The 10,874-nt window shown below is 49.8% G+C and overlaps 1 long non-coding RNA gene across 1 annotated transcript; it reads right to left on the reverse strand.

Annotated features, from left to right (window-relative positions):
- Positions 1–433: 433 nt before the first annotated feature.
- On the reverse strand, positions 434–2,865 carry LOC134477648 (uncharacterized). The gene is made up of 2 exons (XR_010049736.1): positions 2,079–2,865; positions 434–1,467 (listed from the first exon to the last, which is right to left on the reverse strand). It is a non-coding gene; the product is annotated as an uncharacterized LOC134477648 (long non-coding RNA).
- Positions 2,866–10,874: the final 8,009 nt, after the last annotated feature.

The raw sequence follows: 10,874 nt of genomic DNA on the forward strand, positions 1-10,874 counted from the left end.
GAGAATCAAACTCATGACCTCTCACTTGCCAGGCTTGCGCTGTGCTACTGACCTATATCCCCAGGTGCAGTAGCCAATTTCAAGCTACCAAGGTGATATCAGTGAACTCTGCGTTGGTAAGACAGCCCTATACAAACAGGACTTCACCTCCCCACTGCCTGCCCAGTGCCATACAGAGAATGGGCACAGCCCCTCTCAATGCATTCACAGTGACATCTCAATGTCTTGTATTAAAGAACTTCCACAGCTATGGGCAGACTGAATGGACAAGGGTGGATGTCCTAATGCTCAGAGTAGAAAAACCATGGAAGTAAGCAGCTTCCTCCAGAGACCCCAGGATTAACGAGGCTAACTTGTTTTCAAAACAAAGGCACTTGGGGCAGGAGGGTGTCGATGTCGCTCCCGGCCGGCAGGAAAGACACACGACAAGGTCTGGCGGTGGTCAGGCTTTTCTTTATTCTCTCCTTATACAGTCTGCCCCGAAGCCTCTACCGGTCCGCTCTCCGCGGCTCCTTCCGTGCTTCAGTCTGCCCCGAAGCCTCTACCGGTCCGCTCCCCGCGGCTCCTTCCGTGCTTCAGTCTCCCCCGAAGCCTCTACCGGTCCGCTCCCCGCGGCTCCTTCCGTGCTTCAGTCTCCCTCTCGGGGGTGGAGGCACTGGCTATATATAGGATTAATAGCTAGGCAGACTACCCTGTGAGGCGGGAACTTAGTGGGGTGATAAGAAACAGGTGCCACACAGGCGGGCTCGATGAGAGGGGTAATCTAGCTCAGGCTTTTGTACTTTCCCACAGGCCTCGCAATCACCGCGTCTGATGACTTGACAGTGCCACGGCTCCCAACATCTCCCCCTATTTTATTTTAAATGATGGCTACGCGCATCGCAGCCCGTCCTGGATAGAGTGCAGAGGCCTATGCCCCGAACTGAGGCCCACCGTAGGCCCTTAGCGTAGATCCTGGTCGGCCGTCCCAGGGTCCACCAAGGCCCTGAGGCCCTCGTCCTTTTTTCTAGGGCCAGGAATGAACCGGACGGAACCTGGTTGCACATAGGCATGCACTCATTTCTCTCCACGAATCCCCTCGGAGAGAAATTTATCTAACAATCCAGCGGCTTTCGAGCGGAACGGGGTAGGGCCTGGCTTAGGTTGAGTCGTGCTGGGGAGGCACGCTCTTACCCGTCATTGACTCACCCACCCTGCTACATGTTGTTGTCTAGGGAGGAGAATGTGGGAAGCCTGTCACTTTTAAACGCGGTCGTAGGCCATGCGAGCGAGCCATGCGTATACAAGGGTAGCACATAGGGGAGCAAGCCGTTCCAGGCCCCCAAAAAGGGATTGTCCTGCAGTTCTTTTAGGGCTCATCTTGTTGTTGGGTCTGCGGTTGGCCTCTGGTGGAACAGGCCTGATCTTCAGTCGAGGGACTTGTCGCGTCAACCTCTCTGGGACCCACATTGGTTCTCGTCCCAATTCCTGCGGAAAGACACAAACCGCGCCTCGGCTTCCTCTTTTGTATCTCTGCCCTCCTTGACGGACCCTTCTCGGGAGCTTCCTCACTGTGCCTGTTCAAACACCTCGCATACTTCTACAAGTTCTTGAGAGCTCCCCCCGTAACTACCCTCACTCTTTAGGCACGCGTGTATCATTTCCCACAATGGACGAGCAGAGACTGAAGCTCTACCCTCCCGTTCTGCTAGGGAAAGGTCTCTGCCCAACTTTTCCCAGGAGGGCAGGTTTACATGCCCTGTAGGCAGAAACCAGGGAGCAAAGCTGTCAATCTCTGCAAGGAAATTTTCTAAAGTCTTACGCCCCACCTTGAGGTCCTTGGACTTTAGGAGTCTCCGAAGGACCAACACCAAGGCTGTGTATCTTTACTTGGCATGTTTCCCATTTTTAATATATCTTCTGTTATTTTTACTTCTATGTTTATGTTTTACACTCTTTTATTACCTTAAGTTCTGGTGTTATGTTTCATACTCACCGCGTGAGGCCCAAGAAACCCGCCACTTACGCGTGAGGTTGAGAGGAGTCTACAAACCCTGTAGGTGCGCGCCACCCAGGGCCCAGGCTTATCCTCTACTCACCTGTCCTGCAGCTGCAGCACTGTGTAGGAGAATGCAGTCCACCGCCGCGTCTCGGGGTTGATCAATCCCCGTGCGGGCCACCAAATGTCGATGTCGCTCCCGGCCGGCAGGAAAGACACACGACAAGGTCTGGCGGTGGTCAGGCTTTTCTTTATTCTCTCCTTATACAGTCTGCCCCGAAGCCTCTACCGGTCCGCTCTCCGCGGCTCCTTCCGTGCTTCAGTCTGCCCCGAAGCCTCTACCGGTCCGCTCCCCGCGGCTCCTTCCGTGCTTCAGTCTCCCCCGAAGCCTCTACCGGTCCGCTCCCCGCGGCTCCTTCCGTGCTTCAGTCTCCCTCTCGGGGGTGGAGGCACTGGCTATATATAGGATTAATAGCTAGGCAGACTACCCTGTGAGGCGGGAACTTAGTGGGGTGATAAGAAACAGGTGCCACACAGGCGGGCTCGATGAGAGGGGTAATCTAGCTCAGGCTTTTGTACTTTCCCACAGGCCTCGCAATCACCGCGTCTGATGACTTGACAGTGCCACGGCTCCCAACAGGAGGGTATTTGGCAATCATGAAGCCATCCCCATCATTGTGCTAGTGCTATAAAAGGTTTCCCAAGCTCTAGACCCTTATCCCAGTTGTCACAAATGTGCTGGCAAAACCAAAGTGTGACCATCCATACCTTCCTCCTCTGGCTTGTCTGCTCTGACAGGGGGCTGTGAGGATGACCTCTCCATTCCCTTTTCTCCCTTACCTTTCCTTGTTTTTCTTGCTGTAGGTAAAGAATTTAGTCAGTGCCTATTTGGCAGTGTCATGGTTGTGTAATATTGATGGGAAAAGCGTGGGAAATCCCCTGTCTGTTTATCCACCATTTCCTCTGGGCTCCACCCCGCCCTGTTCCCCATAGCCGTTTGGGGGTCAGCCTGTATCTCTGTAACCAGTGGGGTTTCCACAGCATCTACAGGACACCTCAAAGAGGTGTGAACTTTCTGAAATAAGAAGGCAATTGGACGCACACAGGATTACCTTTTAAATCTTCCATGGTGCTCAATTATATAACTGTCTGCTCTCTCCTAGAGCCTTCGTTCCTTATTAGTCACCAATAATTGGAGTCAGTAACAACCGTCTGATGATTTAATGCTAAGCAATTATTTGATTAAAGCTAAATTTAGCCTTTTTATGTGAGAGTATTCTTTGAAGTGCGACCAAGTGAAACCAGGCATCACAAGAACAAAACAGGTGCAGCCACGAAGTCAAAGCAGAGATGTAAGGGAAGAATGCCTGGCTCCTCTGCCCAGTCCCATGGCCATGATCATTGGTCCACTCGCAGAGAGGGGACACTGGAACAATTAGCAAACTGCATTAGTAGGGGTGATCATCCTAGATAAGCAAAGTGATTTGCTTGAAAGAAAAACAGCTCCCCTAACTCTCGAAGGCTGTGCCAGTGGCCGGCTTGCAGTTGGCATCTCCGGCCTACTGAGTGCCTGCCTGAAGGTCTGACCTTGGACAGATTGTGCAAGCCCTGTGAGATTAATTTCCTTGTCTGTTACCTGAACCCACAGCCTTCATGATGGACAGGTGGTCTGGCTCAGAGGGAGCAGCCGCAGTCTGCAAGCAGGCAACAGGGAATTTAAAACCAGACCTCTCACTATCCGTGCCATGTGACCTTGACTGGGCAAAGTACTTCATCTGAACCTGTTTTTCTCTCCCTACTAAACAGTGATGCTGAAGAGAGGGGGCAAAGGAAGAGGAAAACGGAGGGAGGACTGAGGAGGAGTGCAAGGCTTAAGAAGTTACAGAGTAGTCACTGGAATTCCCTAAACCATAAACACACTCTTGACCTGATCTAAGCCTCAATTCCTGGCCTGGAAGAGTTGGAAGTCCTTCCCACAATGTTGCTGAATCCCTGTGCTCACCTCTCGGTGGTTCTCAGCTTCCAGCACCTCTTTTTTGCCTGGCATCAACCCAGCCCCTGATGTCTATAAAAAACTCATTTGCATGCAAGATTCTCATGCATTCTGAGAAACCGCAGCCTCCCACCTCTGCCTGTTCCCCTCACCGCCACCTCTGCAGTGTAACATATGACCCTTCCCATGCCTAGGAGTCATCCTGATTCTACTCAGGCCCGGACCATCTTCATGTTTCAGCTCCTGCTCCAAAGCACAGATCGAAATATTTCTCTAATGAATCATTTCCTGGTACCTATAATTCTCTCCATTTTGTTGACAGAACAACTTCTATGCAAGCACTTTGTTTGTAGGGTGCTTGCTCAGTCATTGAACTTGATCCTCACAGCAATCTTGAGAAGTATGATTTCACGGATGGGGAAACAGAGGCTTGGAAATGTTGAGGGACTGTTATGTTCTACACATGTTCCCTCCAAGCCTCATGCGCTCATAGGTAGGGCTTTTGAAAGGTGACTGAATTGTGGGGGCACCATAGAAAAATAATATTGGGAGGTGGCATCTGATCAGCATAAGCAGGTCACTGGTGTCTCAACAAAGAAGGCTAGATCTCCCTCCCAGCTCACCCCTTTCTCTCTGCTGCCTAGCTATCAGGAGGTGAGCAGATTTCCTCCACCGAGCCACTTCTGCCCTGAAGTCAAGTGACTATGGCCTGAGAACTCTAAAAAAGCTGTGCTGAGTAAGCTGCTCCTCCTGAGTTTGTTGGTCTGGGGCAGCACTGAGTTCCAGTGACAAGAAAGTGACTAAGACACAAACACTGCACATCTGGGAAAGGGAAGCATCTGAATGAAAGCCAGGCTGACACCAAAGCCCATGATTTCTCTGCTCCCTGCCTTCCTTTCTGTCCCAATGAACCCCTGTTCCCAGGAAAACACTGATTGCCACCGCTGTCCCCACAACAAGGGTGAAAAAACCCTTCACTTTGCACCACATCCTCTTTACTCACTTGGATTCTTTGAGAACACCTATTTTCTGACCACTCTGAAGACAGCATATCTTCCAAAGGTCTTTCTCCAGAGCAGCAGGAAGAAAGGCTGCTTAACAGGAAGTCAGGTAGGAAGGAGCCCACCCACTCTGGGTTTTCTCCCGTCTATATTTGAAATTCCATGCCCTTAACCAAGCATCCCACTCTCCCTTCCCTAACTCCACAGGTTCCCAGTGAGGATATTTATGCCCTAGCTGGCGGGCACAACACAAGGAAAGTAAGAGACAGGGGGACAAAGGGTCAAGTCTGGGTTGGGGGACATGGGAATACAATACAGGGTCAGACAAAACTGGAAGCCAGTCATGGGATGGAACCATAGAACCAACAAGTACGCATTCCATGTAAAACCTTTTCTAACTAATTTCAGGCAATCGTGATAAAAAGTAGAGAAGGGGGAATGTATCTTAGCACAGACACCTGGAGACTCTGGCTTTGGATTTCAGCAGGTCTCTTGCAGCCTTTCACGCTGTAGCGCAAGGCGGCTCCAACTGGCCATAAAATGCACTGGCGACTTCCCCAGCACACTCCCACCAGCTGTCAGTGGACGGGAGCGGCAGAGAATGTGCTGTGCTGGTGGTCTGGTTAAGTCAGCCTTGGATTAAAGATTGGCTGTGAGTCACACACGAAATGAGCGCTCGCAGGAAGCTGACAGCTGACCCCGCTACATAAGACAGACGCAACCCCAGCTGAGTGAGGAGACTCAAGACTACACCAAAGCTTTGCTCATCAAATGCAATTTTTGTAACCCCTGCACTGTCCTGTACATATCTTACATAGAGTGCAGAGTGGGGTGCATGGCAGTTAGATTGCTTCATTTGGAAGCCAGTGCCACCACTCTTTTCGGTAATTTTAGGAAAACGATGTCCTCTTCTCTGCCCCAAGGTTTCCATGTCCCTGCTGGAGATGAGAGTGGTTGGTTGAGGGCTAAATGAGATACCCATTCATTCATTCATTCAGGAGCTTAGGGCATCTGCCACATCCCACACTGCTTCAAACATGGTCAACACCTCACACAGAAAGTTCTCTGTGAAGCCTTTCTTCTGGTGGGGGAGACAGATCACCACGATGATGAGTATACTGTACTGTTTAGTACAGGGATCATCATACCCAGTTCCTCAGAAGCACTCAGCAAACATTAGCCTTCTGCTAATATAACCCTGTGAGGTACACTACCCAAGCCCACCACTCGACTTTTATAGACATGCAGAGGCTCAGAGAGGTTAATGACCTGCCCAAGGCCACCCAGGTGGCAGAGGACAAACCAGACCTGCATGAGGATCGGCCCCCAATTGCCTTCCTAGATTCTCTGTGCTGGGAAGAGGAGTCCAAGTGTCCTGAAGGAGGAAGAAGCATGCAGGTGGATCGGGCACAGAGAAGCCACTGTCACTTCTCTCTCAAAGACAGGACCTGCAGTGTAGTTGCCACTGTGCCTGGGTGCCCAGGCATCAGGAGACAACCTGCCACCATGGTTGAATTTCACTTTGTTGAATCCTGCAAGGCTGTGGCTGGGTGACAATGAACAGAGGGCAGAAAAAAGGGGGCCTTGGAGCCCCATCTCGGGGCAGGGCATCCTGGTGAGGCACCGGTGTCTAGCAGCTACGGGTCCTCATTTGTGGCTGCAGCACCAGGCCCTGCCCCCTATACAGGGAGGCAGTACACCCCAGCACAGTGGGCCTAGGGACAGCAGAGTTCGGGCACAACCTGCTCAGAAGGGCCTGTCTGTGCTGGAGCTGCTATGTGCTGAAGTCTCCTTGCCAGACCACCACTGCATGGGGTTCTGTGGTTTTGACTCTTCGCAGCTAGAGACATCTGCACCCTCAGCAACCAAGGCCTTGCTTCATGCGTGATTCAGTCCGACAGCACTGCCAACATGGACGTACCCTGGACATTGGTCAGTTACTGCTGACGTTCACATGGGGATCCTGCCCCTTGCTCTTGGGTGTACTTCTGGCAGCTGTTTCTCCACATCTCCCAACTCGCTGACCCCTTCTGGGAATTCTGATCTCCCAAGGTCTGGCACCTAGTGTGGCTCTTTCCAGATTTCTCTCCCATTCCTTCCATGAAAATGTGTAAGCAGGTGGGCTGGAGATGTAGCTGAGTTACAGAGCATGTGCTGTGCTTATCCTGGATCCCATCTCTAGCACAGTAACAACTACCATACATGTGCGCACACACACACACACACACACACACACACACACACACACACGTGCATGCATGGTCAGAATGTGTACTAGTATCATTCTTGTACAAAGGCTCTGTGACACCCTGACAGGCTTCCAGATGCTGCCTGCTTTCCTACACCTTGGAATGACATGGCCTCTGCTGACCTATCCCTGACAGGCACATTGGAGCACCCTAGGGAGCTTCTGCAGAGGTCTGCACACCTGACATCACGAGCTGCCTCACCAGGGAGACCACCTCCCAGCACCCACATCCTGCACTCATGCAGTTTCTTCACCCCAAGGAACAGAACAGGTTCAGGCCCAGACTGCATCACACCATGCACTGGTGCAAGCACCTGGTCCCTGCTAGGTTATCTTCTGATATGTGGGAGGATGTGGGTTCCTAGCTCCTAAAGAACACTGTGGAGGGGCAGTTACACAAGTTGTTTTATAAATATGTGTCTCTGTTAAACTGGCATCACAAAAATTCAAATAAAATAGGCACAAATAAAGAGTAATCACTCCCCTGTAATCTTCCTCCTTGATCTCTCTCCCACACAGCTTTCATATATGCACAGGCACACACACACACACACACACACACACACACACACATACACACACACATACAGGTAAATACACTAGAATTGTCTTACACAGTGTGCACATTGTTATTTTAATGTGGCAAGGACATTTCTCCTTTTCAGGAAACTTAAAACTAACTCATGGCTTTAGTGATGCTATAGTATTCGTGCTATAAGTGTTCCACAATGTTTGATTGTTCCCTTATTGATGTACATTTAAATTGTTTCCAGTTATTCATGACTGCAAACAACATTGCAATAAACTTTCTTGTGCATACGTGCTTTGGTACTTGTGTCTTCCCATAGGTTTGTTTCCTGGAATTTGTGTTATCCTATTTTAATTAATATTTTTATTATTAGTGAGATCAGGTATATTTTCATCTTTTGGTTGGCTGAGCCCTCTGCGTTACACTTTCTACAATGCCTTTGTCCCTGCTACCTAACTTTGACCCTCGACTGGATAACAGGGTGTGAATGAAAGCAACTCCCTCAAAATCCCATCCAAAGTAAGTACCATCCCACTCTGCTGCCCACCATGGTTCCTTTCTGAACCTTGACTGTCATCCAAATGATGGTGGAGGTGACACTCAGGAAGGCTCAAGCAATGTGCCCTTGGTGAAATGTCCCAAAAGGAAACTGAGGGCTACTGAAAGGAGGTGTGAAGGACCCCGATGAGGAGTTAGAAACACGGGAATGGGAGTGATGAAGGAACGTGGTCATAGGACTTTGCAAACTCTGAGTGCTGAGCTCTTATTCCCTCCCTTCTTTCCCCACTCCCACCAGGCAGCAAGATGATGGGTCAGTTGACTCACATCAGCTCTCCTAATTCTCTGATGCCTTGATGCTTTATGGTGCTTCTAGAACTCCTAGGAAGTGACATACATGAAAAACATAACCTTATCTGGCAACATTTTGGCAACTCCCATCCTACCCTGTGCAGTCCCATCTCTTTGGAACTTTTCACAGGCCAAGAGGTGGGTCCTTGCATTGGATGATCAACTGTCCTTGGTTTATAGCTGGTGCAGTTGCTTGGACAGAGAGCTTTCTTGGTCAGTGTTATGGTTTGAGAACTGGTGGTCACCTTAACACCAGCTGGATTACATCAGCATGCATTGAGAGAAGATGCTCCACCTGAGGAGGGTTGCCAGGATAAATAGGTGGAGAAGAAGGGAGGTGTAGAGAGGGTTGAGGAGTTAAGGAGGCATTGTGAGTTGCTGTCTGAGCTGTTGATTCTCCTGGAGAAGCTTTGGTCCTCACATCGAGTATTGCTTCCTGGCTCCGGAGGGGAAGACGTGTGCTGCTTGGTCTCCAGGATGAACCTGTCACGCTGCTTCCTGGCACGTACCTGACTGTGCTTGTCATAGGAGGAGCTCAGGGCCTCCGTGTCGCTGAGGACAGCTGTGGTGCCTTCAGGACAGCCCCGCTCTTTGTTGTGAGTGTGACTTCTCAGCTCTAGCGTAGAACCCTCATCCCACTAGCACAGCTCCTTCATCCTGCTGGCATAGACTTTCTGGCTTCCACCGCTGACCCATGGGTCTTCCCGGCATGGATCCGTAAAAGAGATTGGCGTGAGTCCTTCTTGTGGGCTCTGGACTTCCAGTTGGACTCGTGGGAGGCATTGTCCTGAGCTCTGGGTTTTTATCTGAACTCATGTGGGACATTGCCGTGGGATTTAGGCTGTTGACTAAATAATCTATGTCTTTGGTGTTGCGGATAGATTTCCTGCATTCTCCTGTGTTAACTTCCGGTGACCATTATAAAAATATCATAAACTCCATGTCCTAATCCTGTTGTTCTCTGTGTACAACCCCTGACTACAACAGTCAATGTGGGCCAGGTTAAGATCATGTGTCTTCACAGATGACCCCCATCATCTCTTCAGAGTAACATGTAAACTTCAGACCAGAAAGCTCCCATAGCTCTAGAATATATGTAAAGAAAGACAGGAGCATGTGGATGGTCTTGTGTATTCAGTCCTCTGGAGTAGTTAGGTGTTACCAGCAACTCTGACAAATAAGGAACATCAGACTTCCAAGGCATCAAGGAACTTGCGGAGGTCTCATCCCGGGTAAGAGGAAAAGCACGGCATTAGCTCAGGTCTTCACTGTCCATGTCCAGAAGGCGCCCTTACACCAAGTTCATGACATAATCTGTTGGTCATCTTACCAAGCATAATTAATGAGCGGTACTGATTTGCCTTCCTTCCCTATCTCTCCATTCTAATATAAAATATCCCAAGTAGATAACAGAGAAAGAACCAGAGGACCGACTGGAAGTCATCCCACTGGCTGAAGAATGGACTACCCAGCGGGGTAGTACTAGTTAAAAGTACAAAATGCTAACTTGCAACTGGGACAGCAGACAAAATGAAAGCTGTCTCTCCCTCTGCAGAAGGAGGTATATCAGCATCTTTGTGTTGCCTAGGAATTGGTAATGTCCTAGACAACTAAAGTGGATAGAAAAAGAGCAACCAATTCAAACTCGAAGGCAAGTTCAAAGCCAGGCATGCTGAAATGGGAGAAATAACTTTCTTCAGTGAGCACACAATTAGCCCCCTGGCGGTAAGGCTAATATGGAAGTCCCTTGCTTTCCCTCCTTTCCAGGCCTTGGGCTGCTGAAGTGGCAGGCCATGGTGTGCCGGTAAACATTTAACAACCAGCTCCTCAGGAAAAATAAAAGTCTTGAGTTTTAGTAGTGTTTCTTTGTTCCCCAAGATGAAAATACAACCCCCAGACCCAAATTAAACTCTGATGTGATCCCACCAGTGAGTGCATGCAGTTGACTCCTGCTCATGCCTGGCAGGTGTGAAAATCCTACAAAGATCAGGGCTCAATCAGGAAAGGGGAGGAAACACCCCAGACAGCAAAAACTCCCACTTTGGATACTCATTTGAAGTCTGCACTGTTCGCATCTGTCCTTCTTCACTATATGTGAAAGGTGAGGCACACTTGCAGGTGACAGCATTGAATAACAAATAGAGGGAGAATGAGCTGCAGAGAATCTTCTCTGTTGTTTGAAAATGCTTTTAAAAGAGAGTGGCCTGTGAGTTCCTGCTCTGCGCCCCTCCAGGGGAAGTCTTTGCAGCTGGAAATTGAACACACATGCAGGGTGT

Source organism: Cavia porcellus, unplaced genomic scaffold, assembly GCF_034190915.1.
Source record: "Cavia porcellus strain 051 isolate PalLab524CR breed Dunkin Hartley unplaced genomic scaffold, mCavPor4.1 scaffold_9, whole genome shotgun sequence".
Lineage (NCBI taxonomy): Eukaryota > Metazoa > Chordata > Mammalia > Rodentia > Caviidae > Cavia > Cavia porcellus.